The sequence below is a fragment of the Aythya marila genome (assembly GCF_965140915.1).
Source record: "Aythya marila genome assembly, chromosome: 6".
Classification (NCBI taxonomy): domain Eukaryota; kingdom Metazoa; phylum Chordata; class Aves; order Anseriformes; family Anatidae; genus Aythya; species Aythya marila.
The window spans coordinates 33,477,339-33,504,288 of record NC_139047.1 but is presented as its reverse complement, the minus strand read 5'-3'; the positions used below and the strand labels follow the sequence as shown (position 1 = coordinate 33,504,288).

The 26,950-nt window shown below is 40.6% G+C and overlaps 1 protein-coding gene across 1 annotated transcript in view; it reads right to left on the bottom strand.

Moving 5' to 3' along the window:
* Positions 1-11,402, bottom strand: part of SPOPL (speckle type BTB/POZ protein like) — a 33,074-nt gene extending 21,672 nt beyond the window's left edge. The window contains exon 1 of the mRNA XM_082763675.1: positions 11,207-11,402. The gene's annotated coding sequence lies outside the window, so the exon portion shown is untranslated. The remainder of the gene's footprint in view (positions 1-11,206) is intronic.
* Positions 11,403-26,950: the final 15,548 nt, after the last annotated feature.

Here is a 26,950-nt window from a genome sequence, read left to right as displayed (position 1 = left end):
CTGCAAAACACTTCAAAACTTATTTCAAGAATTTCCTTAAGCGATAGCATCATCTTTTGTGAGCTCTCACAGGGAAGAGTGGAAGCTCAGTACAACTCCTATAACCTAGTATTTCCTTCATCAGAGCAGCAGTAGCGTAAGAGGTGCATGCGTGCATATTAAGAAGTGACCACTGCGATGCCTCCTCTATTTCAGTATGGTGCAACAGTCAGCAAATTACTAGCAGAATTGGACAAACTGCCTTCTGTACAGCATCCAAGAGACCCTGAAAGTTCAACGCAGCCTGCCAGAACCTAGCCATGGATCAATTCACCAAGTCAGTGACCCCATCCCGCTCCCTCAAAAGTGAGGATGAAGCACGTTGGGAACTGGAAGGCCAGTCCCTGCTGATCCTTCTTGCACAGGCCCAAGCATCCCCTCCCAGGATGTTTTGGCACACCACAGGACTTCAGCACTCACCACATGATATAACTGAACAAGAGGCACGGCGTGGGCTGACTCAAGTCCTGTCCAGCAGCCGAGGAGCAAGGCAACACCTAACAGGGAAGTCCAGTGTGCTCCCAAACCATTACTGGGCCGAGCTTCCAAAACACCCCAGAAAGAGTCCAGGGAACCTGCCCTGCCTCAAACATCACACGTCTCTAACCAAATTACTTCAGGCATTCATCAGCTAACAAGAACTAGAGCAACTTACCCAGAGTGACCGACACTAACATCATTTAGTAGCGTCTAAAGAAAGCCTAATAAATGGCCATGCCAACAGATCCCACATCTGCACACATCTGGTCACATCTGCATCCCTCCTGACATGATCCTCCCGTTCATACTCAGTTTTACATAACATCAACTTATAAAGGCCAAAACAGGCGGCCACCCACCAGGTATTTCAGGGTTAAACCCCATGAAAGCCACGCTCCTTTCTGCTCAGTAGCAGTTCTTGCACACCTCCTGCCAGCCGGGTCCGGCTTATCCACCAGCATGGAGCTCCTGCAGCTGATTAAACAGGCTTCAATGCTGCTCAAATCCACACAAGGCACATTATCTTTCTCTCCAAACCCTAGAGACTTAAAAAATATCATCCAGCTGAAGAGAGAAGTTTACCTTTTTTTTTTTTCCTGTTTAAGAGTTGGTCTTTTAAGCCGATTACGCTTACAAAAATTCATAAGACATTACTAGTAGAAAGAAAACTTTGTAAAAGATAGAATTGTTTCTTAATTGGCAGGATTTGCATCTCTCCACAATTGATCTTTATGAAAGAATTGCTGCACATTTCCTATTAGCTAACTGTATTAAACCAAATTTTCTGCTGGATGATACACAGCACAATAACAGACATGTGAAAGGTCTATTAAGCTTAGGCAGCTTTCCAATTTATTCAGCAGCAGCATCTTCTCTGAGAACGGACTCGGGGTATACCCAAAGAATTATTTAAATACTGTGCTCAATATTTATTGAATTTAATCCCTATCTAACACTGCAACATTTGAGTGCACAGAATTACTAATACTTAATTGCAGGTGTTTTTTTTTTTTTTTTTTTTTTTTATATATATATATATACACACATACACAGTTTTTCCACACCTCTGCCACCCCAAAGTTAGAAAAACTGTAGATTGAGCACATGGCTACATCTAGCTTCATTTGCAGCACTTCTAATGTGTAAGTTTCCTTTTCAGGGCAAGTAGAAGGGAACAGCAGTTGAGTTACACACAGAAAATACCCTATAAAGACTCATTGGAGAAGTAAAAGGCCCATAATAGGTAAAAGGAAGGGTTTTTTGAACGTCATACCAAAAATGCTTACTTAAGCATACGTTTCACTGGAAACGCACAAACCTACACCAGTTTTGAGGCTTAGATCACAAGATCTAGGCGCTCTTAGCTGCTTCAGCACAAGGTCTCACCCATGCCACCCATCAGCAAGCACAAACACCCCTCAGCACCCACACTGCAAGCCAAATCCTAACTCCAGAGACCAAAAAATACTACCCTGGACTGTGACAGCTGAGAAACTACGTTTACATCCCCGTCACCCCTGCTCCAGGGACAGTGAACTCTAGGGAAGAGCTGGGGCAGACAGCTGGGGCAGGCACAGCTTAAAATAGCTGCAGCTAGGACACGGAGTTTAAAAGCACATCCTGAGGTGCTCCCGCAGAAGACCCCAGCAAGGCAAAACCAGGCACATGCAAAATGCACAGCTCCTCAAGGGGATGGGGTAGCAGCTGTAACCAATAACACTGAAGCCAGCAGCTCAAAATTAGCAAGATTATACTATTTGTTGTAAGAACTACAATTGAGTACGCCATTTTTTGTGCTTTTCTCTGAATTTTCTTTCCCATCTTAAGCCTCAAAAAAAATAAGCTGAATTTTACAAGAGAAAACCCAGTTTCTAGCAGAGTCTGAACCACAACTGTCTAGTCTACATCAGCCAAGCTTGTTAATAAAAATCCCTCAGCATTAGCCTTGCATTATTGTGCTATAATATGGGAAACTCCACATTAGATAACCTAGACTATTCCCTACAGGAGTCATCTATCCATTTCCCCAGAGAAGAAATGCAAAATTATTTCTTAAAGCATTTCAATTTCATTTTAGTCTAGCTTTATGGGACGCAAAAGATGGGCATTTCCACCACTATTCCTCTTGGGAAGCTATTCTGTTTTAATAGTCAACTGCTGTCTTCTTTTTTTCCCATGCTATACAGCCAAAGTGATCTTTCTCTCTCCTTAGTTTCACTCCATTACTCTCACTCAAACAAATCACTGGCATGTGGAAGTATAACAAATGAAGAATTATTTTTTCCAAATACTTCAGTTACACACAATCAGAAGTTTACCAAATTGAAAATAAGAACCTTGATATTCTTTTTGCATAAAAAACTTCTTTGAAAGATTTAGTTAGTTGGGTGGGGGTCTTTAAAAAAAAAAAAAAATCATGGGATTAGTGTAAAGCATTGGACCACATGCCCTAGAGACAGGTGCTTATTTGCTCCAGAGAAGTTGTACAGAGAAATAGCAGCATAATGCTCTGCTCACTAACCTTTGCAGATTGTTATTACCTGGAAAATTCATACTGAAGCGATAACAATTGCTTTCGGCAGCCAAAAGCTTATACTCACAAATGTTATCAGATGTTTTTTTTTGATCATTCACTTCCCTGTTACCTATCATGGCAAACAGTGAACAAATTTGCATACACAGCTGCATCTTCGTGGAAATTTTGTAAGAGGTACAGCTCATCTCACACCTAGTCAGTGACTCGTAGCAAAACAGTCACAAAAAATACTACATCCTGTGCAAAAAGCAACTTACATTTATATGCTAGGAAACTAAGCAAAAACACCAAAGCAAATTAGAGAACCAGACTGCACTTGATGCTAGTTCACCTAAACAGTCTCAGAACAATTAATTTCAGTGAACTGGGTATTAAAGGTCATCCACAGCAGCATCCTACGAAAGGCAGGCAGGTCAAGAGGTAGAGCTGCACATTCACTCCCTTTGGTGAATATGAAGTAAGAATCTCTGGAAGTGTTACAATATGAACACCTCATGAAAATCATGAAAGCAGAAACAGTCCTAGAAAGACATCAACAAGTTCACACGTGCACAGGGTTAAAAAAAAAATAAAAAATAATCTAACGTTCTTATCCTACAGAAACTGATTTCCAAAGCTCAAATACAGGTACACAGTTTTTCCTACTCTGTTGTTTCAAAACCAACCAGATATTAGTTTACTTCTACTTTTAGATTTCAGAACAACTCAAAAATAATCTGCTTAAGGTGCATTTTTCCACAACAAAAGCCATTCAAACCTTTGCAGTTTCCTACTATTTCTCCTACTTCCAGCAGTCTTTTTTGCTCAAGACAATAAATTTTCAAAGCATGTCTTACCTCTTTATAGACAGGTTAAACTAACTCAGCAGCAATAAACTTTTAAAACTATAGATTAAAGCAGAGTAAGGGCTGAGCATAAGTAACATTAAAAAATGGTACAAAAGTAATATTAAAATTGTTTTCCTCGCAAAGGCTAAACTCTTTTTAAAGAAATAATTTCTAAAAGACTCCTATGGCTTTCACTTTCCATTGGACCATGGTGATGAGCACCTCACAAGAGACTGCTTAGCAATGAGCACTCTGGCTTCAGGCACTAAGCCCCAGTGCTTCTCCAGCTGGGGAGGACAAACCTTGCTGCTCTTGCTTTCAGCTCCAGGCTGCTCACCTGGGGCTGCGAGGGCAAGGGAGAAAGGATGGTCCACATCAGGATGCCCTGCTGGGGAACTCCCCCAAAAGGCTAACATCTATTCACGCAACACAAACCTGTGCAAGTTTTTGAGGATTGGAACTGAAGCCTAGGAGTACATTCTAAGCACCAAGAAAAAATGGGCTCTTGCAAAAAGCACTAGATACCAAAGTGTGAATACCTGAAATCTTACATTTTGTTATGCAGGATGCTTGCTCACTTTTTTCACCTACTTACACCACCAGTTTGTTCCTCTATGTGTAGGCTGCTTTACTGAAGTTTAAACACAGCAGTAAGGCAAATATTATGAGGGGGCAGGCATAGGCCCCTTGGGGCAGCCTGGCTAATCCGAGCATGGTTAAACAGATCACAGCTTGACAAAAGCAACTGGGGCTGATAAAAGGCTGCTGATTTAATCAGATAGAGCTTGCTCGTTTGTAGGACACTTCTTCAGCTGCCTTTGGGAGGCTGTTGCTGGAAACACACCCCACAAAACACCGCACACAGCAGCCACCACCACGGCCAGCTGCCCTCCATCACAAGCCATGCCTCCAGAGCACCTGCTGCTGCCCTCACTGCTCGCATGGGTAAGTCAAATCCCTCCCGGTGCTTCCCTGCTGTCCTGGAGCCGCTGGGCCTGCAAAGGTCTCCATGAGCTACGGCCGGAGGTTTGCTTCATCTTCCCTGACGTCAGGGAGGCAGGCAAAAAGCCGGAGCTGGCCTGCTGCTTCTCACCTCCGCCACATCAGGGGCAGACCCACCGTGATTCACCCCGACACTGAGGAGCAGCACGACGCCTGCCGTGCCGCTCCGCCAAGTTGCCTTCACAGAAAAGAAACAGGAGGGGAAAAAAAAAAAAAATACAATCTACTATCAGGAAAGGAAGAAGCCAGCTGACACCAAGCAGCAAGCCCATCTTTGCAATAAACACAAAGTTTCTGTGAAGGGTATGAGGCTAGAATTTAACTGATACACAGAAAACACAGCTGATGATGGTATTGCCATGTATTTTTCCTCTCCCCACTCAGCGAGAGGTCTCAACTATCAGAGGATACAGCATATTTCCAAAACCAAGTAATATTTAAATTCTTAGAAATGGTATCTGGCCTGTAAGAAATATTCGAAACTACTGACTACTGAATAAAATGTGATCTGGCTTGATAAGATTATTACTGCAACTAACCACAGCAGCTAACTGTAGACAGCATGCCACATTCAAAACTTAAGAAGACTATCATCTGTGGAGGCTTTTCTCCTATTTCTACATATATTATGATTTTTTTTTTTATTTTTTGGAGAGGAATCACACCTTACAAAACACTGAGGATGAGGCACCTTTTGCCATAAGCAATACAGGTGCCCCCAGATGCAGAAGCCTCTCATGGGACATAATAGGGCAAATCCATTCTTCCAAACATTGGCTGCATCTCTTTTCTCAGACCAACCACATGTCAAGTGTTTGTTTTCCAAAAATGTTTTAAAGCACAATTACGCAAATGACATCCTCACTTCAACACAAATATTTTTCCATTTTTGATTTTAAAATTCGTTTCCTACATGCACAGAAGTAACAAGCAAGATCTAGCTCAGCAGATTTTGTGCAGAGATGAAAAGCATCAAAACAAGATCGCATCCCTCCTGCTCCTCTGAAACCAACACACACCAGCCCTAACTGCAAGCTCACATCAGCTTCAGTGGCTGGCTCAGCAACGTGCCGTACATCAACCTACAATTACCCAAAGAAGCTAACTAGAGATTTCAGACCATTTGGTTTCTAGTACAACATTTCCAGAACTGAAGTAGTATGACTCAAGTCTGTAAGTGAGTTCATGCAGAGTGTAAGAACTGAAGGCATGGAAAAAAACACCTAAAAATAGGTACAAATCTGGTTGTACACAAATAACTGCTGCAATTATCTTCACACACAGCAGAGACATGACACGAGTTGAAAGGACGGTATTCTGTCATCTTTCACAACAACAGTTATTCAATTTAATACGTAAATATCAGTGTCACCAGTGAATACAAGGCTCATTAAAAGCAGTTAAAGAAGCTTAATGTTATCATAAAATATTGCTCCATCCCAGAAGCTGAAACAAACTATATTAAGCACTCGTTTGCTAAATTCATTACAAAACTGTTCTACTGATTTTATCTTCAAGAGTTTTGATTACAAACAAATGATTCTGAAAATAAACCTGGTTAGCAAAGAGTCCACCTGTTTTAAAATTAAAAAATCACCAAAGACTACTTGTTGTGTTGCTGAGGTAATGTCTACAGATGAGGTAATTCAGAGCCCTATTGTGTTAAGTTCTGTAGACAGTCAACAAGTCCCTGCACCAAAGCATTTTAAGAAATTATTAGCTAACTAACACAAATCATTACACCCCTACACTAAGCACTCAAAGCAACAAGTGACTTGTACTTCGAATTCATTTCAAGTTCAGGTAGTGGGTGGGTGTTTGTTTTATTCTGTTTGTTTTGACTTAAACATTGAAGATGGTTATGCTTTACAGGCTACAGGCAATGCTAATGGAGAAAACACACTCATCAATTAGAAACTGAATAAAGAAAGCCAGGAAAATTAAAACTTTGGGGAAAGGAGTTTTCCAAAGAAAAAGTCAACATGGAACAGAGAACTAGAAAGTATGACACCAGAGGAGAAAGTTACACCAGCTGCTCCTCCGGCCAGAAGGAGCTCTGCATCTACACGCAATTTCAGTTGTTCAGGAAGGAACAGCTGATGCAAATAACCTCAAACCTTTTTACAGACACCCAAGTCTAATTAATTTCCCAAGCATTTAATACACAACAAAACACGGCATTGCAAATAAATCAAGTGCGAGTCATCGCTCCCCCTCCTTCCCTTCACCTCCATTTGTAGCCCTGCTTCGGGATTGATTTTGCAAGTGACTCAACCAAGCATAAGCAGGCACCTGGGAGGGGATGAGCATTAAAGCAGCAATCAGGAAGAAGGACAAGGGAAACCCTGGCTCCCAAGTTTCACCCATCAATCCTCCCCACAGCATGGCACAGCAGCAAACCCTTTCCAGACCAAGAACTTGGGCAGCTGCTGCAGACACGCACCCCAACACCAGCTTGGCCCTAGCCAGGAGCTACTCGGTGGCATTCTCCCTGGCACACCATTACTTGGTCTTTCTCTAAAGCTCCAAGCTAAATTACATGTCAAGTGTTAATTCACCTTTGAACTACAGAAATTAAGTCACAATATAGTGCAAAGAGCAAACATTGCACGCATGAAGGTGGATGGGACTGACACTGTTCAGTATTCGATTAGGGACTAATTAAAAGCTAAGCAGCTGTCCATCCTAAAGCAATCATACAGCATGAGCACAGAGCAAACTAGAGCTTCAAATACTGCTTAGCTGCTAAGTGAGCTCAAGTTTTTTTTTTTTAAGAGATATAATTTCCTTTACGAAATATTCACGCACACACAAGACGTAAATTACCATTTTGTAAGTGCTCATAAAACCTGCCTGCTTCACTCCATAAATTTAGCAACGAAATCAAGAGCACATTAAGACATTTCTAATGCTAAAAAGAAGTGGTTAAAAGCAAAGTACACACAAGGAGCTTCTATAATAGAGGTAAGAACTGAACACAGAAATACTTTTCTCTGTTCACCTAGCATTCAACTTGACACAAAGTTCACTTAAAATTGTTTTGCCCATCTTTAATCTCTGAGCAAACAGCATGGAAAAGAAGCTAGATTCTTTTCCACTAAAGAAACTGTCCAATTCTCACACCATGAAGTGGGACAATATATTACAATCGGTTTATGATTTCCCCCAAAAAAAGACTAGTAACCAATGAAAATTGGCAAGTGTAACATTTGCCACAAAAATTAAAGGGCTTTAAGGTGATACAAGGTAACACCGTGGGTGAGTGATCTAATTCAGAGAATTTGAAGGTGTTATCTCTCCAGATCATTCCGTGTCAATGAGTTTCTGAATCAGCAGAAGGAGCATCTCGCTTTCCACTACATTTCCTAAATGCTAAATGCAAACACTGATCACAAGAAGGTTGGCAGACACAAGGAACTGTTTTGCGAGCACACAGGCAAAGACCATTAAAAAAAAAAAAAAAAAAAAAAAAGCTTTATAGCCCACAAAGAATGGTTTTAAACCAGGTTACCAAGAGCCACACAAGAAAACTATTAACTTGGGTAAAGCGGAGTTGTGAAAGTTGAGGGGGTTTCTGTTTAAGTTTACTCCAATACTGATCACCCTCCTGCCAAAATTCAACCACACCACACAAGTTGAACAGCACAACACACGTTATCTAATGCAGTATACACACTACTTAAGAAAGCCACGGAGCTATGGCAAGTGGCCATCCTCTCTCAGTAACAACTACTGCTACAAAATTGCCATTACAACCATACCTCCGCCCCTCACACAGTTGCACCAGGTCTCTCATTTAATTAAGCACAAACTAAAGGAGAGGCCTCCTCCTTTTGTTTGAGGCAAGGATGCTGGTAAGCATACTTTTGGTATGGGTAGGACAAGGAAAAATAGAAATGAGCTGCTGTAAAGAAATAAACCGGGAAGTTTCTCAAGGAATCAAAGCAGGAAAGAAATCTGCTGTGAATATGCAGGAATTTTGAAGTATGAAGAGCAGAGGTATGAACGCCTCAAGGAGGCCATCTCCAAAGCGGTGGAGCTGAGCTTCATCACGGCCTCACACGCACCACATTAGGCAACCACTGATGCAAGAGCATCTCCTCTTTCATCCCAGAAAGGCCCCTGTGATGAAACAGAGCGTTGAGTTATTGGGTTTTTCTTCCTCTCCAGTCCAATGAGCTCCACAGAGTTAGGAGAAGGCTGCATGTCCCTCCACGTTTGCTATGCTAATAGGCTTCTGAAACCAGGTAATTCGCACAGGTTAACACATCCCCAGTGCATTGCTTTGCTACCCTATCATTACTTGACTGTGTAGCTTCTGAGCTGATTTGATGGTAGACAGTTAAGGAAGCACCATCTGTGCGACTCCGAAGAAGCCAAAGTGCTTTAGCATAAGCAGTGAGGGAGGACCTAAAAAAAAAGGCAGGAAGAGAAGCGACACGACACCAACACTTTTCAAAGCACTCATGCTTTGATCAGGGCAGAGTATTGTGAAGATCACAGGATTTTACGATTACAAGTATCAAGTTCTTGCTCTCAATTAGAGTAACAATCTCATGAAGATTTCCTTACTCTTAACCACATTTTGTCAAGTACACAAAATGCAAAAGGGGCACGTTGTAGACTTTTTTTCAAAGTGACAGAAATGCCTGTAATAAACAAATGAGCCTGCCACAAAATATTGCCAGAGAAAAAACAACACAAACATCTACTTCTCACCAGCAGACAGAAAGAGAATGAGATGGGGTGGTTTTGTAAAACAAGACACATGGAAATCTCCTTCTGAGCATGCCCAACGACCTGTAAACAATCTTGAAATTTCTAATTACAGTCACCTCCTCTACAGGGGCACAAGACAAAGAAAACAGTTATGGTAGATGGTGAAGAGTGTGCACATGACAGAGTGGGAAAACCACAAATGCAGACACAAAATGAAGAAGGAATAAATGAAAAAGGAAGTCGATGAGATCTATGTGCAAGTCTTAACCAGATTATCTATTACTGCCCACAGCCAATTCCTTTCTACTTTAACTTGTGCTGTTAATAACAACTGTTTTTTCTCTCCTCTATGCTTATTAAGTGTTTTCAAATACATAAAGATTAACAGAGAAACACAATGCATTGGAAAAAGGAGAAATGTAGCTTTTATAATATTTAATTTCAACTGACTGCCCAAGACGATTTGTCCAGGTGATTAGGACAGAGAAAACCTGTGTTTTTTAAAACTCCATTTTATATTTATTCTACAGCATCTACAAGTTTTTGATAGCAACAAGTAGCTTACAGTTCAAAACATAACTCTTATTTTCACTGACAGTCTAAAAGCAAGCCGAATTTAAAAGTCTGGCAGAAAGCTGTTTCAAGGCAATACAACACCGAAGATATTTCTGGATATTTAAAATCTCAGGTTTCCAGTAGAGAGTTAAAAGTAGCTTCTGGTGATGTAACAAACCCTGCCGTGTTTGTAGCTTTACGCACAAAAGATATATTGCTTAAAAGTGATTTTTGCTGATAGAATACCTGCTTACAAGGGTTGCAGGGGGCACACTATGGAGTAGGCACACACGAGCATCGGTGTTTGTCCAAAATCTTTATGCAAGAAGCACAGAAGAAATACTTAGGGCCTGCTAAGGTAACCGTATCCGATTAAAAACAAATTTTTGCTTCCAGAAATACCAAAGAGTCCTATAAAAAACCGGAGAAGGACCAAAACTTTTTATTTTTCTCCCGGAGCAGCGAAACAAACACACACGCAGGGCTCGGCTGCGGCCCCCCCGCGGCACCAGCGCCTGCGATACCCATCAGAGCAGCGCTGGGGAGGCCGAGGGAGGGCCGGGCCCGGCTGCCGAGCTCGGAGCTTCCTCCCTTTGTGTCCGGGGCCCGGCCGCTGCCTCCCGCAGCGCCTTCCCGGCGCGGCGCTACCTACTGGGTTGACCTGGCGGCCCTGGAGAGGGGGGAGGGGGGAGGAGGGGGTAACCCCGCACCGGGGCGGCCCCGCTGGGATTTCGGGACGGCTTCGCCTCCTCCGCCTCCCCCGGTGACGTCTCCCGTGACGCAATACCTGCCGATGACATCACCGGCTGAAAAACAGCGTCAGCCCAGCCACAAAATGGAGCCCGGCCGCGGCCTCGCGGGGCCACCCACAGCCCCCGGGGCGTCCCCAGACCCCCCCCACACACACGGGGGGGGCTCGCACCGGGCCGGGCCCTCCGGAAAAGCCCCGAGGACACCGGAGGGGGGCACGACAAAGCCCTCCCGCCTCCCCCTAACCCCTCCCCGGTCCCTCGGATTCCCCCCCTCCCCCGTTCCGTGCTCTACATACCGGGGCGCGGCGGCTCTCATAGCGCCGGGCCGGGGGCGGGCGGCCGGCGGGCAGCGGCGGGAGGCGGAAGCGGCGAGGCCGGGCGGTGGCGGAGCCGCATCGCGATCGCGGCCCCTCGCGGCTCCCGTACGGCCCCGCCGGAGGAGCCGCCGCCGAGAGCCGCCGCCGACACTTCCGGGCACGGAGGGGGCGGGGAGCGCCGCGCCGGGCCGAGCCCATCCGGGCACTCCGCGGGGCCACGCCCACACCGGGCGGGGCGGGGCGAGGGCGGCCGTTGGGGGGGGGGGGGGGGCGGCCGTTGGCGCTGAGGTGGCGGCGGTTGAGGAGCCCCCGGGGTGTTGGAACCCAGAGGTTCCTCATTGTGCCCCCCCCCCCCCCCTTTATTATCGACTGCTTCAGGGTCCTCTCAGACCTTCTCACAGCTTTTTATTTTTATTTCTATTTTTATTATATATATTTTTTTATTATTACTATTTGTCTGTTTTCAGACGGTTTAACCTGAAAATTGTCCCTCGCCCACTCCGTCCCCTGCCAGGCGTTTGTTAGGACTGCGAGGAATAAAAAGTTGTGTGGAAAATTCCTCTAACCTCACATACTCACCTGTGGTTGTGCAGGCACAGTATGTTAAGTAGTATAAGGGGAAGGTCCCACTGTCCCGAAATAAGGGGGATAGCTGAGAGAAACAGTGTGAAATAAGTAAAAACCCTCTAGTCAGGAGAGAAGGGAAAAACAAGGAAACCGACAGCCAAATAAAACTGTGCGTTTATGGTATAGTAGCAAGCACTGCGTGGTTTGTGAACCTGTGGTAATGAGGTGAATGTGGTAACGTGAACCTCCGCCAATGAGGAAACCGGGGAGGAATCAGGCGTCGGGTAATAGGGGATGTAAGGTTATGATACGCTTTCGCTGGGCACTCCCGCTTGCAGAACAGCCACCGTTTCAGTCACAAATAAAACTGCTTCGCTGAGATCCTCTCCTGAGCCTGTGTTACTGGCTGCAGAGTGTTTCTCCTGGGACCTGAGGAGAACCGGCCCGCTTCCATTCCCTCCCACATAACTAACGCACAGCACCCAGCAGGTGTGAGAGTAGCTGGACTCATCGTTTTCCTATAGTCCAAGTGGAATAAATGGCTCAGAATTGACATACTGCTTGTAAAAATAAAGGAAATTGCAATTCTTAATTCCACATACAATACTGCAATCTTCTTTGTGGAGGATTGTAAATAAAACTTGTGTAAAATGCTTTTTTTCTTTCTTTTTTTTTTTTTTTTTTTTTTTTTCTGAGAGCTATAACCGTATGGACAATATTAGCTATGGGCACAATTAAGGCTCACTGACACTTCAATTCCTTCCCTCGAGAACAAGCACTAATAATCCATACACACAGCACGGTGCTGGGTAAGGATGCCCAGGCAAGGTCTCAAAATCAATACAGCTGCATTAGGGAGGCACGTTGCCCTGGATCATTCATCCTGCAGAGAAAAAGTGCACTGATGGGGCCGTGCTGCTTTGGGTAGTACTTGTTCACTCAGAATTATTTCAGGTACTTGTCCAACGTGGCTCTGTGCTTTTGGATGGCTCAGCATTTTTTGTTTGGTTGGTTTATTTCGCTTCATACCAGCCCTTGAAGGAAATAGCCACAGCAAGTGTTTATTCCATTTACCTGAAGAGAACACTTGGAGGAGGACTAGGCCATTGCCTTTTGTAAAGCCCACTACTTAGAAGAAAATACATCGTACCTTTGTTGTTTCTGTGAGACACAAGTAGGACAGACTGTCAGGAATTTTGGTATTGTGAGCTGAACAGTTCGGGTGCTTGGAGTAGCTGTTAACAAAGGGGAAGGAAGTTAAAAAGGTCCGCTCTTTCACAAGACAGAACTAACTCTCCCTTACTAGAAATCAAGGGTGCGTTCCTGCTTCTAACTAAAAAGGCCATATGGGAATCTTATGATTTAAACGGAGTAATTTAGCACATAGGGAAAGCAGTAGGCTAAGATCATTTCATACAGTAACTACCACCTCCTTTAAATCCCACTTTAGAGGAAGTCTGCAATGATGGGTCATTAACAGCAGCTGTGAAAAACACATGCATATTTGTCAACAGACAAAAGGTGAGAGAGAGTACAGCTCAGAAGTTTTTAGGCTGCCACCAATGCATGCATTTCTTGGTTTAAGATCTTTTGCTTTCCCTCGGAGACGTAATATTCTGATGTGTGGGCAAATGCCACAGACGGGCGTGCAAATGGTTGCCAAGTAAAGCAACAAGCACTTTCCAGATCTGGGTCTCCAGCTGGTTTTCGCAGAAACTGAATATATTTTCCTGTACTTTTTTCAACAACTGCTCAGTCTTATTCTCTGCTATTCCCATTTTCATATCCTGAGTTTGTTTCTCCTCTCGGTGCCAAATTACAGTGTGCCACACAGCACCAGCCTCTTGCATCACATGAAGGTGAAATACCATCAAGTCAGGATGCATCAATATTGTTTGCATTATAGCAGCACTTAGCAGGTCAACTGAGATAAGTGACCTTTTATACCAGACGTTTTACAAAGCATGCAAAAAAAACAAAGAGTTTATAATCTAATTAGAAAAGACAGAAGATGGTAGAGAAAAAACAGAGTGAAATGATCAACTATGCTTACAGAGCAAAGATTGTAGCAGAGAGCAGGGAACCAAGCTTTCCTGAATCCAGAGTGAATGCCCAAGGTCATACTTTCTCTACTCGGGCAGAGGGCCCACAGGAATATGCACATAGAGTATACGCTTCTTTATGGCACGTGTTTTTGTTTGTTTTTTTTACTACTATCATATTCTTGAAAGCTTTTTAAGGAAAGGTAACATGTTACATTGCTGCCTATAAAGAGGTTAAAGCCAAAAAAAATCCTCTGTAGATGTTCTTTCTTCTCATCTTCCACTGGGATTGAGCAATGGTTCCACTGCACTGCAGTGCTGCCTTCCTTCTCTGGACGTCCTCATATTCCTCTAGGGATGCCTTCTTGAGGGTAGACTTTTTTATCAGCATAACTAACAATCATTAGGGGTTTCTTTATAGAATAAATTCATTTAAGAATGCTCATTGAAAGCATAAGAAAGCATATTAATACACAGTTACAAAAGGATTAGTATTTGGAAACTAAGTGCTCTAATCTGGGTAGACAATACAAGCTTTTATCTTTCCAGGGCGATCAAGTTTCAGGCTGTCAGGATTTTCACCTTAGATAAATCCTTCAGCATAAAACTCGTCTGCCCTATATTAAACATCAGATTTCCTGTGCTACTATTTGAAACAGAGAAAGTAATCCAGGTTACTGACCGGATTTCCTCACCCTTGTTGTGTGATAAGAGGTGGACGTTATGAATTCAGCTTCTGCACACGATGATGTTAACTCTCAGAATGTTTAAAGTAGATTGGTTTCAGTATTAGGCGTCTGAGCAGTCCCACACATTTAAGGGAAAGAGTAGCATATGTAAACACGCACTTACATGATTTGCAAGTGGAAGTTACAAGTGAAAGTAATTCTCTACCCAATAGGTAACCACATTTCAGTTGTGAAATTATATATCCTAATTTCTGATTCATTATAAACCTCTTTGAGATCTTTTTGGTGTAAGGAAGCATTTCACACACATGCAAATGCATTGCTGCGATACGTTTCTGAGATTGAAAACTAGATTAAGATAATCTTTTCGAATGAAAGCCCAGACTTGAATAGTAATTTCAACTCATTTCTTAAGCAAGTTAATCACTTTTATAACTGATGCTAGAAAAATCAATGGCAAACAAGCCAAGACTGTTAGTGTCACATGCTTTCTGTTTTCCTTTCCTCCCACATCCAAATGAGAGTACCTTCTGAAAGAATCATGATAAATCTGTAATAACTGTTGTTTTGTGTTTGTTGTTTTTTTTTTTTCCTACCCTATTTAGCTGTAAAAGAGCAACATTTCAAACATGCTGCCATGTTGTATGGTTGGTTTTACATTAAGTAAATTCAAGGCCTGATTTAGCTGATATGAGTACTGTATTATGGACAGTATTAAATTTTATGGACAGTGTATAAATTTTCATCAAATAAGTTTTTTAGTCTTTTTATAACGTACTGGCTTACAAAATTGAATTGCTTTTTGGAATATGAAATTCTAGGGTATTAATGCATTGACCAACTTAGATTGACTTGCCACCTTAATTTATTTTATATATATGTATATATGTATATATATGTATATATATGTATATATATATGTATATATATATATGTGTATGTGTGTATATATATATATATATATATATACATACATATATATATATATGCATATTGCTTTTAGGTTTTCTTCCTTAAAAGAAAAATAACAAAACCTGGTAAGCTGCAATAAACTAATAATTTCTTACAAGTTAGTGATACAGTTCTAAAATTAATCAGTAATGTTTCAAGAGAGTGGTTCTTCACTTGAAAAGTCTATGTATTGAAACCAGAACTCTTCACTGGAAAATATACGCTAGGTTTGGCAGAAAGGCTTTAGCAAGCATTCAGTTTATTCTGAAGGAGATCGTGAATAAACAGCTACTATTCCAGGGGCTATCATGAAGAGCCTACTAGGGCTGGGTGGGTCAGATTCAATCTCTGTTTTTCACCATTTAGGTGAGAATTTTGATCTCCTGTCTTTTACATTACAGATAAGACCTTAGCCACCAAGCTACTGGCTGATATGCAATAGGAGTATTCTCTGTTCTTCTATGCTGATACTTTGTATAAATAAGCTTTGATATTAGCAGAGACTTGAACTTGGGATTTCCATTTTTTTTTTCTGAGCTCAGCAGCTGTTCTGTCTGAGCTTCCCCTTCTTCTTTCATTAAAAACAAAGAAACACATCAAAAAAAAATCATCCAAAAGGTGAATTAGGAAAACATTTGAGTTTTCTAGCTTCCACAAGATGGGCAAATGTTTCCCACAAAGTTTTAGTCAGCTTTACAACACATTTTTGTCCAAGGGAAGCTTATATGTTAATAGCAGCTGTACTTATTCTCCCTCAGCTGAAGCCTGATGTGTTAAAATGGGAAGTTATTATATAGAATCTGCTTTATATTGACATGCTCTTCATCCTCAGTTTCTCTTTTTGTGTTCACTGTATTCACTAGGACATCTTAAATTAGATAGTAAGGACTTCAAAGCAGGTATCATATCTTTCTATGGATATTTACTTAATGCATTGTGAAGAGAACTCATTGAAAAGTGGTTGCAGCAGTACATGACATTATTTTTTCTGCAGAATAGCCTACTGCAAATCACTGACCACCTTTGGTTAGTTCCTCCTCAGAATTCTCTAACACATTATCACCAGTTTCTTGTCCAAAAAAAATCTCATATTCTTTTCAGTCATCCGCCCCTACAAATCTTCTACCTTTTCCTTATCTTTCCTTCATGTCCATACACGCCATTGAATTCATTCATATTTGCTAGAACTCCGCAGCTGTGTTTGTATAACTGTGTGCTGTGTCCCAGGTTCTTTCTACTTTAATCTCTCATCACTGCAGTCTCTCAGGGCTATTGCAGTGTCACTGAGGTGATCACAAATAAGATGGCAAACCTGTGGTATTATTTTATATGCTCGATAAGACACATCCCTTGCAGCCACTTCTGCTTACAAGTTCACGTTCCCTGCTGCGAAGCATGAAATATTTGCAGCTCTTTTTGCAATAAACAAGCTTTTTCCCACACACACATGTACAATGAGACCTTTTTTCATAATGAGAACTGATAGGCAGTCTAAATACAGGAATAATTACCGTTAGCTGCATATGCAATTAAGAACTCCTAAAGCCCTTTTGCTTTGTTTAGTTTTCTTTAGAAATACAGTTTCCCAGGCTGTATCTTAGAAACTAAATACATCCCTGGATGTCATAGATTTTTTACAATATTCCCGAGTGGGAAAGATGATGGTGATTTTTTTGTGAATTTTATAGAAGACTTGTTAAAGGATGAGAAAGCCTTTTTATTTATTTATTTTTTTTTTCAGATCAGCATTCCTCTCCTCTCCCAAAGAAAAGTACAATTGAAACCTGTATTTTGAAATGTAATACTGAATCCTTCCTCCTCTACTCTCTTCTGCTCTCCAATAAACAAACAAAAGAGGCATAAGTTTCTACACACTCTGTTTCATTGAGTATGGAAGCTTCTTTTTATACCAGAAAACAATCATGAAGAGCACATTTTGCTTTGTGGCTTATATTCATGTATTTGATAATGAATCCAAATGTGTAGTCTTTGTCTTCATTTCAATACCAAGTAACTATTAAAATGCCTTTAAAAGTCACTTTCAAAGAGAGAAGCAGAAGCATAAAGTTCTGAATTTTATATGGGCCCAAACTTTATCATTTATAAATTCATATAAAACCAACATCTGAAAAGAATTCAGTTGGCTCTGAGAGAGTACAAATAGATTCACAGAAGAGTCAATACATTCTTCACTGAAAGATCACATTGCTAAGTCACATTTAGAGGGGAAAAACCACACCTGAATTCAGAATGTAAGGAAGACAAGTTGTTTTGAACTCTATTACCTTTTTTGTTTTTGAGATTTCTATGGTGTTGCCTCTTGAAATGGCCTCTTGCTTCCAAACTGATAAACAAAATCCTTAATTGTACTGCTCACAAGAGTACTTTTAAACATCAGTATTCCCCAAAGCTTCATGCTTCATGCCATGGCTTGGCTCATTTGTCTCTTGTCATAAAAGCCTGATCCTTCTTTTAATTTAGCATTTTATAGGGTTGATCTATTCTGTCATATTTTGCAAAACAAACATTTTTAGTGTGGAGTTTCGAGCAGTAAAAATCTAACTTTTAATAATGACTAAAATAAACCTGGATTGCCATTTTGGTAAATATCTATTTCTATGCCTGCCAAACATACAGGACAGGTAGCTGCATCTCCCAGAAATCCTGAAGATTTGTATAATAAGTGAATCGCTTCATTATGGATAAAAGTAGGGCTATATAGCCTATCCTGAATACCAGAGAGAAAAAAAAAAAAATCACACACCTTTCAGGATTATCTGAAAGACACCAATACAAATGCTAAATGTAAAGTTGAAAAAACAAAACATTGTGATTTCTAATAGTTTTACTTGATATGTGAATTTTAGAAGTAGCAACCTTTTTCATATTAAGACAATACATAGTTTTGTTATCCACTTTTATTTATTTTTGTGGCTGTTTAAATTTAACACCTTTTTACGTGTCAGTGGTCACTTTAAGTTCTGTAGTTCTCATTAGCACAGATTTTGCACTGTTGGTGATTTTATCTAGTTCAGTCCTCCTTGCTGACAAGCATTTTGTGTCTCAAGACATGTCATGATTCATAAGCTGAATAGCCTCCTTTTGCTCTGGGATTTGATAGACCAGCTCAGGAGCATCCTATTCCTACAGCAAAAGCTCAGATGAATAATGTAGTATGAGTAGAGTGTATCAGTCAGAGAGGGAGATACTCTGTTAGTGCAGATAGCTTAAAACTGCTAGTCAGGAAAAGGTAGATTAAGGCAGATAATGGTCTTCTGAGTCAGATTTTGTCTGGCATAAGAAATATATAGTGATAAAACAGTGTTGGAATCATTTTGCAGTACTGTAATTGGACACAACCTTCATTTAAGATTTTAGCTTTCAACTGCTTTACCAAATTTACATAGCACAAATGCTAATTGGTGAAGAAAATTATACAGTAAGCTCTCATTCACATTAGGTACAGAGAAGTTCAAAATTCCACTTTTTTATCAAAAGGTGAGGTGCATTTTTTTAAAAACAGTCTGTTGACACCATTGATTTGGAAAATGTGAGATTTGCAGTAATTACTCATCATGACAGTATATTTGCATGCAGATGTTGTTCTATGTCTATTTGTATTAAATAAAAACTATTTTAAAGAGTTTTCCCCTATGTATATTAAAAGTCCAATTTTCTTGCAACTCAGGGTTAAGTTGCTTATTTTCTTTTGACTCCTTCTTGTTTTATACCTTCACCATTTTATCCGAAATACTTAAAGCTTAAAGTCTGAGCTTTTCCTGTGTCTGGTGCTGGGGTCCCCAAAGCTGAACGAAGGGCTCCAAGTGGGGCCTCATGAGAGCAGTGCGGAGGGGGAGAATCCTCTCCCTGGCCCTACTGATCAAGCTGCTTTAGGTGCAGCCCAGGGTATGGTCAGATTTCTGAGCTGCAAACGCAGTCTGCTGGCTCATGTCGAGTTTCTCATCGACCACCACCCCCAACTCCTTCTCCTCAGGGCTGCTCTCAGTCCATTCTCTGCCCAGCCTGTGTTTGTGCTTAGGATTGCCCCAGCCCAGATGCAGGACCTCGCACTTGGCCTCATTGAACCTCAAGAGGTGTACACAGGCCCAGCTCGCAGCCTGCCCAGGTCCCTCTGGATGCCATCCCTTCCCTCCAGTGTGTTGACTGCACCACACAGCTCGGTGTCATCAGCAAACCTGCTGAGAGTGCACTCAATTTCACTGTCCATGTCACCAACAAAGATGTTAAACAGTATGTTATGTATCTTTTGAGTTTCAGTATTTCAAGGTGTTTTTACAAGCATACAAAGTAGCTAAAAAAAAAAATAAAAATAAAAAAGCAGGAGAGATGTTCTTCCTGGATGACTACCTTGAATTGCCTTTGAGTGCCAACCCAGACTTGAAGATGAAGTGTATTACCTCAAAGTCACTGACAATCATAAACGAAATTCGAAAAAATATCTTCTAAGAACACAGTCAAAGATTGGATTTGTCATCTAAAACATCTGTTCGGTCCTGTGAGTTTTAAGGTAACAGAAGATGACAGCATCATCTCCTCAAACTGAAGAGTTACAAAGGAAGCCATGATCTCATAAATATAGAATAGCTTGAGGCTATCCAGGGTTCTCTGAGTCATATTTCCCTAATGATAATTTTAAGGTCACTGCTGAATATGATCAGTTTATTTTGAGAGGCAGGAAATAAATCAGAAGCAATACCTGGCAAGAAAGAAACAGAGATCAATTGGCACAATACATAACTCGAGCTCAGTTAATCAAAATGCCTTTTGAAATACTTTTGATTTGTAGCTTTGGTATTCTGTTGTTCTTGAAATTTGTTTTAATTTTTCATCCAGTACTCTATGAAGGAGTCTATCAATTCCATGTCTGGATAGAGAATGATTAGTTTTAGTACTTTGATCAGTCTGTGTTGACAAAGTAAGCTTTATCAACCATTACTGAGATTAATTTTTGCTACATATTATCATCAGTCTAGCTTCTCTGAAATCTCTTTTGAATACCTGCATGTAAGTAGTTAGTTTGCATCAACAGGAAAAAAAAAAAAAAAAAAAAAAGAAAAGAAAAGAAAAAAAAAGTCAAAATGCTGGATAAAAGCTTGATATTTGCAATTTTAAAGCGAACATGCTAGTCAGCTATGATGAAAACAGTTTACGATCTAACATGAAACATCACTTCTGAATAGTTCTAACTACTGGTTTTCAAGACATGAGGTAATTTCTAAACTCATGGTATGGCATCGTTAGCTTTTACCCTTGTGAGTTCAGAACTGCCTTCCTTCCTCTGCCCTGAAGTTAACAAAGAGTTAACTGTGCTTTTACTCCATTGGTGCTGTCTGCTTCTGGTAAATTGACTTTTGAAATATCTAACTTGAAAGCTCATTCTAGGCAAACTTTAGATAATTATCCTTTCCAAGACTAGTCTTCATTAGCTAATCCTAGCTATTAACAATGTGATCTCTTTTCCAGTAAAGGGAAAGAATTCCCTTGTAAGTGCCAGCTGTTTATCTCAGTTAATAGTGCCTTTCACTTGCTTCCCATAATTCCTCTACTACTCATCTACTTAGAGGTGAATAGGCCTTATCTCATAACTATGTGCACCTTGACTCAAATGCTTTTACTGGAGCTTGGGAATTTGGCTTTTCTCCACTTAAATGAACAATCACTAGAGGAACTTAAAAAGCAACTAATTCATGAGAGCTCCTCATCAGTGTCAAATATATTTACTTGTGACAGCTGAGAGGTGTTTCTGTTGGCTTATTTAAAAGATAAGGCTATCAATGTTTTTCTTTAAAATAAATATTGACAAGTGTTTTGCATTCAATTAGTCTCTTTATCAGAGTATTTCAATTATTTAATGGTCATTACTACTTGTTCTTCTATCTGCACTGAGTAATGGAGTACAGATATACTACAAGACCGTCAGAAAAAGTACACAAGAGCAGAGGTTTGAGCAAACACATTTGTACAGATAAGGGATGCCCCAGAGGACTTGGCCCCAGAGCTTCAGAGTACAGAGCTGCCAGAATGGTTTCTGGGAGCAGTTAGGGACCATGCTGAAAGCAAAAATTCTGTGCTCCTGTTAGTACAACATTTCAGTTCATACCAAAATTGCAATTATATGATATGGCATGCTGGTTAATAAGGCCTCAATTAGCTCATCTTAGACCCAGGGCAATCTTAGAAGTGTACTGTGTGCCATTTTGTGTGCTATTGCAGATCTTTGTGACTTACCTGAAATAAAGGAAATTAAGAATGACATTAATGCTCGCAGTGAAGACGAGGCTTGGGCTGAGCAGTAATAATAACTGAAGAGCTTCAACACTTGTGGCTTTTGAAATTTGAAACGAGTCTTTCAAGGAAGTACTAAGTAGGGTAGAACTTGGATGAGAAGCACAAGCTGCAAGAGAGAAGCATGTAGATGAAATGCCACAAATGTATACGTGTAAGACATTTGCCAGAGTTGTAGGATTCTTGTAAGTAACAGATAAAGAACCATTTGATTATAAAGCTTGAGCTGTTACTATTCGGTGCTCCTAGTTGAAATTTGATGTCGGTGAGTAGAATCATAATACCTACAACATGGGAGGAAAAGTGATTAACAAGACAATAATGCAGCACCTACAGGTAGGGCATCTGCTCACCTGGATATCCAGACCATAAAGAACTTGCACAATATAAAAAAAAAAAAAAGAATTAAATCTTACAATAAACTGGCCTGATGATGAAAACTATGATGAAAAAATGAAGATGAAGTCATAATTTTCTTTTATTTTTCTGTACTTTCCCATTGGGAAGCAAGGAAACAAAATGATTGACACTATTACTAGGAATAAATCCTGAAATACTGGAATGAGTAATAAGTGTCTGATGAGAACTATGACCTGAGACTTCTGCCTGAGGCTGTGGAGTGGAAAGGATCAAAACATTAATAGCCATTAGTGCAGAACAAATACAAATGTTCAAGGTAAAGGAACAGGGAAGCAGAACAGGCTGACACCATAAGAGAAAGCAGACATTGTGGTTCAATGTGTCTGCAAGAGAAACCAGGAAGAACAATATTTAGCTTGAAAATATTATTGAGAGTTGCTTGGACAAAGAAAGTATCTCACTGCTTGTTCCCTAAAGGAAATGGAAGTCAAAGCACATGTGAACATGTATAGAGGCTATAAATGAAAGAAGAACTGATGTTGTATGACAAGAACCTCTCCAGTGTTTTGTCTCCACTTTTATTTTCTGGAAGAAGCTGTCTGCTTTTTTTTTTTTTTTTTTTTTTGCCACTCTGCTCTTAAACCAGTGACCAGCTTGGTTCTGGCTGGCTGGCAGAGCTGCGATTTTATTCTAGCAACACTGATAAGCAACTGTTTTAGAAAGGAGATACGTGACTATGAGAAGAGAAATTTATCATTTTGAGATCAGTGGATAATTACTGACTATTAAAAAAATTCTTCCCAAGAAGATGTATTGTTGCTGGTTTGTTTTTTTTTTTTTTTTTTTTTTTTTAACAACTCCCTAAACAGCTGAGTAAACAATCTCAGGTTGACCCTCAATAGAAATGTTTCACTTTTTTTCTAAATAAAATAATATGATTTCATTTTCTTCTATTTATTTATTTATTTATTTTAAAGTTAGTTCTAAAATGTTTCTTAATGAAAAGCCAAACCAAAACAATTGTATAACATAGGAGCAGGATGCTTACACTATTCCAAAATGTGTTGACATCTGACATTACCTGACATTTTTTAGACATGCCTAGACAAAATTTGACTTGAAATCACAAATAATTTTTAAATCTGTTCAACATTTTGGTAGATACATGAGTGTTTGGCCAAGGGAATCAGGAAATGTGCCACAATAATGAAAAAAAAAACAAAACAAAAAAAAAAAAAACAAAAAAAACCAACAACAACAACAAAAAAAAACATGCCTTGATAGTGAGTAGTGGGCAGAAATGACTGCTCTGGAGTAAGGAAAAGATTTCCACATGAGAGAGACAGCACAAAGCTTGTGTTGTCAAGGCTGTCTAAGAGAACCAGGGAGTTTGCAAGTCCTCTGCTTGTCAATGTTTATGAAAACAAAGCTCTCTGTGAATTAATGTGCTACTTTCACACCTCACAGTCTTACAAACCCCAGTCTCTGTGCTAACAAAATCTCACAAGTGGCACAATTATAAAAGTACACTGACAAACATTAAAACTGACAGGATATAAAGTGTTCTCAGTTCTGTAACTTGGATATAAACTAGAAGCAAAGAGGATGGCACATGTTTCTGCACTTGAAAAACTTCCCCCAGAATCTTCTTTCACGGACAGCTTGAGAAGACAAATTGTACTGGGGTTTTTCAATCTGTCACAGTAGAGGACAGCTTCTGAGCTGTAGATGCTTTCAAATGAATCATATATCATTTTATGTGAGAATTTATAAACCTTTCTCTTTCAGTTAGCTTTTTTTTCTCTCTTTGAATATCAGAAACACACCATCCAGCTCTAATCCAGTACATGCTTCCAAAACAGCCATACAAATCCAAACCAAGTGTTGGAGCATTCCATTCATTGAATTTTATATATGCTCTTATCCTAGCTCTCCCTTCAAAATTAAAATGTCATGATAGAGCAAAGGGAAGAAGCATCTATTCTTTAATGGGAACACCAGGATGGGAACATGATGGCCTTTGTGGAGCTGGAGTCCAGGCTCGGTGGATCTCGCTAGCTTCTGTTGTGGCTCAGCCCCGGCAGGCAGCTGAGCACCACCCAGCCACTCGCTCACTCTCCCCAGATGGAAAGGGGAAGAGAATCAGAAAGGCAAAAGTGCAAGAACTCCTGGGGTGAGATAAGGACAGCTTACCAGGTAAAGCAAAAGCTGTGCACACAAGCAAAGCAAACCAAGGAATCCGTTCACTGCTTCCCGTCAGCAGGCAGGTGTTCAGCTGCATCCAGGAAGGCAGGGCTCATCATGCGGAACAGTTTCTTGGGAAGACAAATGCCATCACTCTGAATGTCAACCCTTCTTTACCCCAGTGTTATTGCTGAGCATGACACCCCATGTTGTTGGACGTCCCTTTGGGCAGCCTGGGCCAGCTGTCCTGGCTGTGTCCCCCCTGCAGGGCAGCAGGGCAGAATGAGGGCAGCACGAGGAGCTGAGCAGTCCTTGGCTCTGGGTGAGCCCAGCTCTGCAGCAACTGAAACATTGCTGCGTTATCACTGCTATTTTCATCAAAAATCCAGAACACAGCATTGCACGAGCCTCTACAAAGAAAATTAACTCTATTATCCCAGCCAAAGTCATTACAGTATAAAAGTAAAGTACAGTTGAGAGGTTATTGTCTCTCTCTTCAGAAGAAAAAATATGTATAAGACCCTACACAATAGGGTTTTAAGATTTATGAAAACGCTGCTGACCACTGACTTGAAATATGTGAATTTAACCTTAAAGTTTTTCCTGCTTAGGAGAAATCTGCCTCAGTGCACAAGGATGATAGAATCTAGTCACGCTCTGGCATGATGCACAGAAACTTCTGAAAGAGCATAATGTTTTCTGATCTAATGATGCAGTACAAACATAACTTCTTTGGTGGATGCTTATTCAGAACTCATCTGTGATTATCTGTAGGGTAGGGCTGTATTTTCATATGAAATCTGTTCTAACATAATCTCACAGGTGACAGCCTTTGAAGTTTGGCAAAGTCCTTAAAAGCAATTATTTTACCACTCATTTTATTCTCATTGTAATTTCTCATCAGGAACAGTGCTAACTGCAGTTTTTATTTTCTCTTTCTTTGAGGACAGTTTATATTATTTTCAGTTAAGCATTTTGATTAACTGAATCACTAAGGCTTTTCATGATGTAAGTGAATAATGACACTCGTGTTTTATAAATGTGGAAGCTGAAGAATGATGAAGGAAAGTGACTGTGAGAGTAAGTGGCACGGTCAGTGGCAGGGTTCGGAATAGAAACCTAAGGTCATTAATGCCAGTTCCACTGTAGCTGATGGACAGCACTGTTCCATGGGGGGAACACGTCCCCACACAGACCTACATAACAACAACCTCAGCAGACCAAAATCAGGCATTAAAAGATGAAATGACAAACGAAGGATGCTTATGTAACTTCCAGTTTCAGTCTATAAGTGATCTGTATCTTTCCAACCACTCTGTTTTTACCCCAACCCTAGACAGTGTAGAGCACCTTCTTTTTGCACAGGCACAAAGTTGTGTATCACTGCCTGATTACAGTTCAGCTGCAAGAGCCTATCTTATCCCAAAGAGCTACAGCCCATTCAGACTAGCTGTAAAACATCCAAATAGATTTGTTTAAAAGCTCTTGCTGATGCAGGGTCAAAACCTTTCCCTACCTTTCCTTGTTTTTCAGTAACTTACTGAGTTTTATTTTCAAATCACTATCCTTGTGGTTTTGAACAGATAGTACAACAGGCAATACATTGAGTCACTTACAGTATTTTCTTGTAACTTTATGGCAAAATAGTAGAAGATAATACTTCAGAAGTGTTTTGGAGAAAATTTAAAAGTGTACATCTTGGTGCTGTTTCTTTTGTATTTTCCAGTTACAAGAATCTACAAGAAATTGACATATATATAATTCAGCAAATTATAAAAAATATTACATTTTTAGTGAAGTGAGAGGGGAGAGACTTGATGGGACCTGAGGGAAAGGAAATGTGTGGTGGAGTTGTTATGAAGGTATGTAACACAGCGCTCTTCCTTTGGGTTCATAATTTGAAAGTGTGGTCAATTAGGATTTTGATCTCCTAACACCAGATCAGAAAAAGACTTTTGTTCTAGCTGCAAGCTATCAGTCTTGCATAAACTGAATATGCTAGTTAAGATGCTGTTGGTCTGCATGTAGCTAGTAGAAAGCCACCATAAACATTATCACGGCTCTGGATAATTCAACAGAAGTGCAGTTTGCATCCATGACTGATCTAGACCAGATACACATGGCAAAATGTTTTGCTAGTGTACAGGTAGGGTGTTAATGCTCGTGGAGTCATGGCTCAAGTGTCATCCAGACATGGTTCTGCTTCCACACCTTTTCTGGCTCATTCCTTTGACCCATCTCTGAACAGTTTTTTGAGTATGTCCCTAGGTTCTCTCTTAGCCTGTCTAGGTGGCTGACACTTGGACTGTTCCCGGTTGTTGGTCTGTTCTTGCTCCTCTGTTCTCAATCTCACTCTCAATGGATGTGCTGTACTTGTTCTTTCTGTCATAAGATCATTTCATCTCCAAATCTGTAGGCCAGTAGGAGGATCCTTATTCAAGATGATAGGAAGAACCTCATACTGGAAACAGGCAAATAAGAAGTCAGTAAAATTGCTGGGGATGTTCTCTGAGTGTGTTAAAAGTTTTAATTAGAAGAGCTACTTCCTGAGCTTTTACCCCATCTGCTCCTGGGCAGGTCTAGGTGTTTCTTTTAGAAATATGCTCCTGCAGTCTTCACATTCT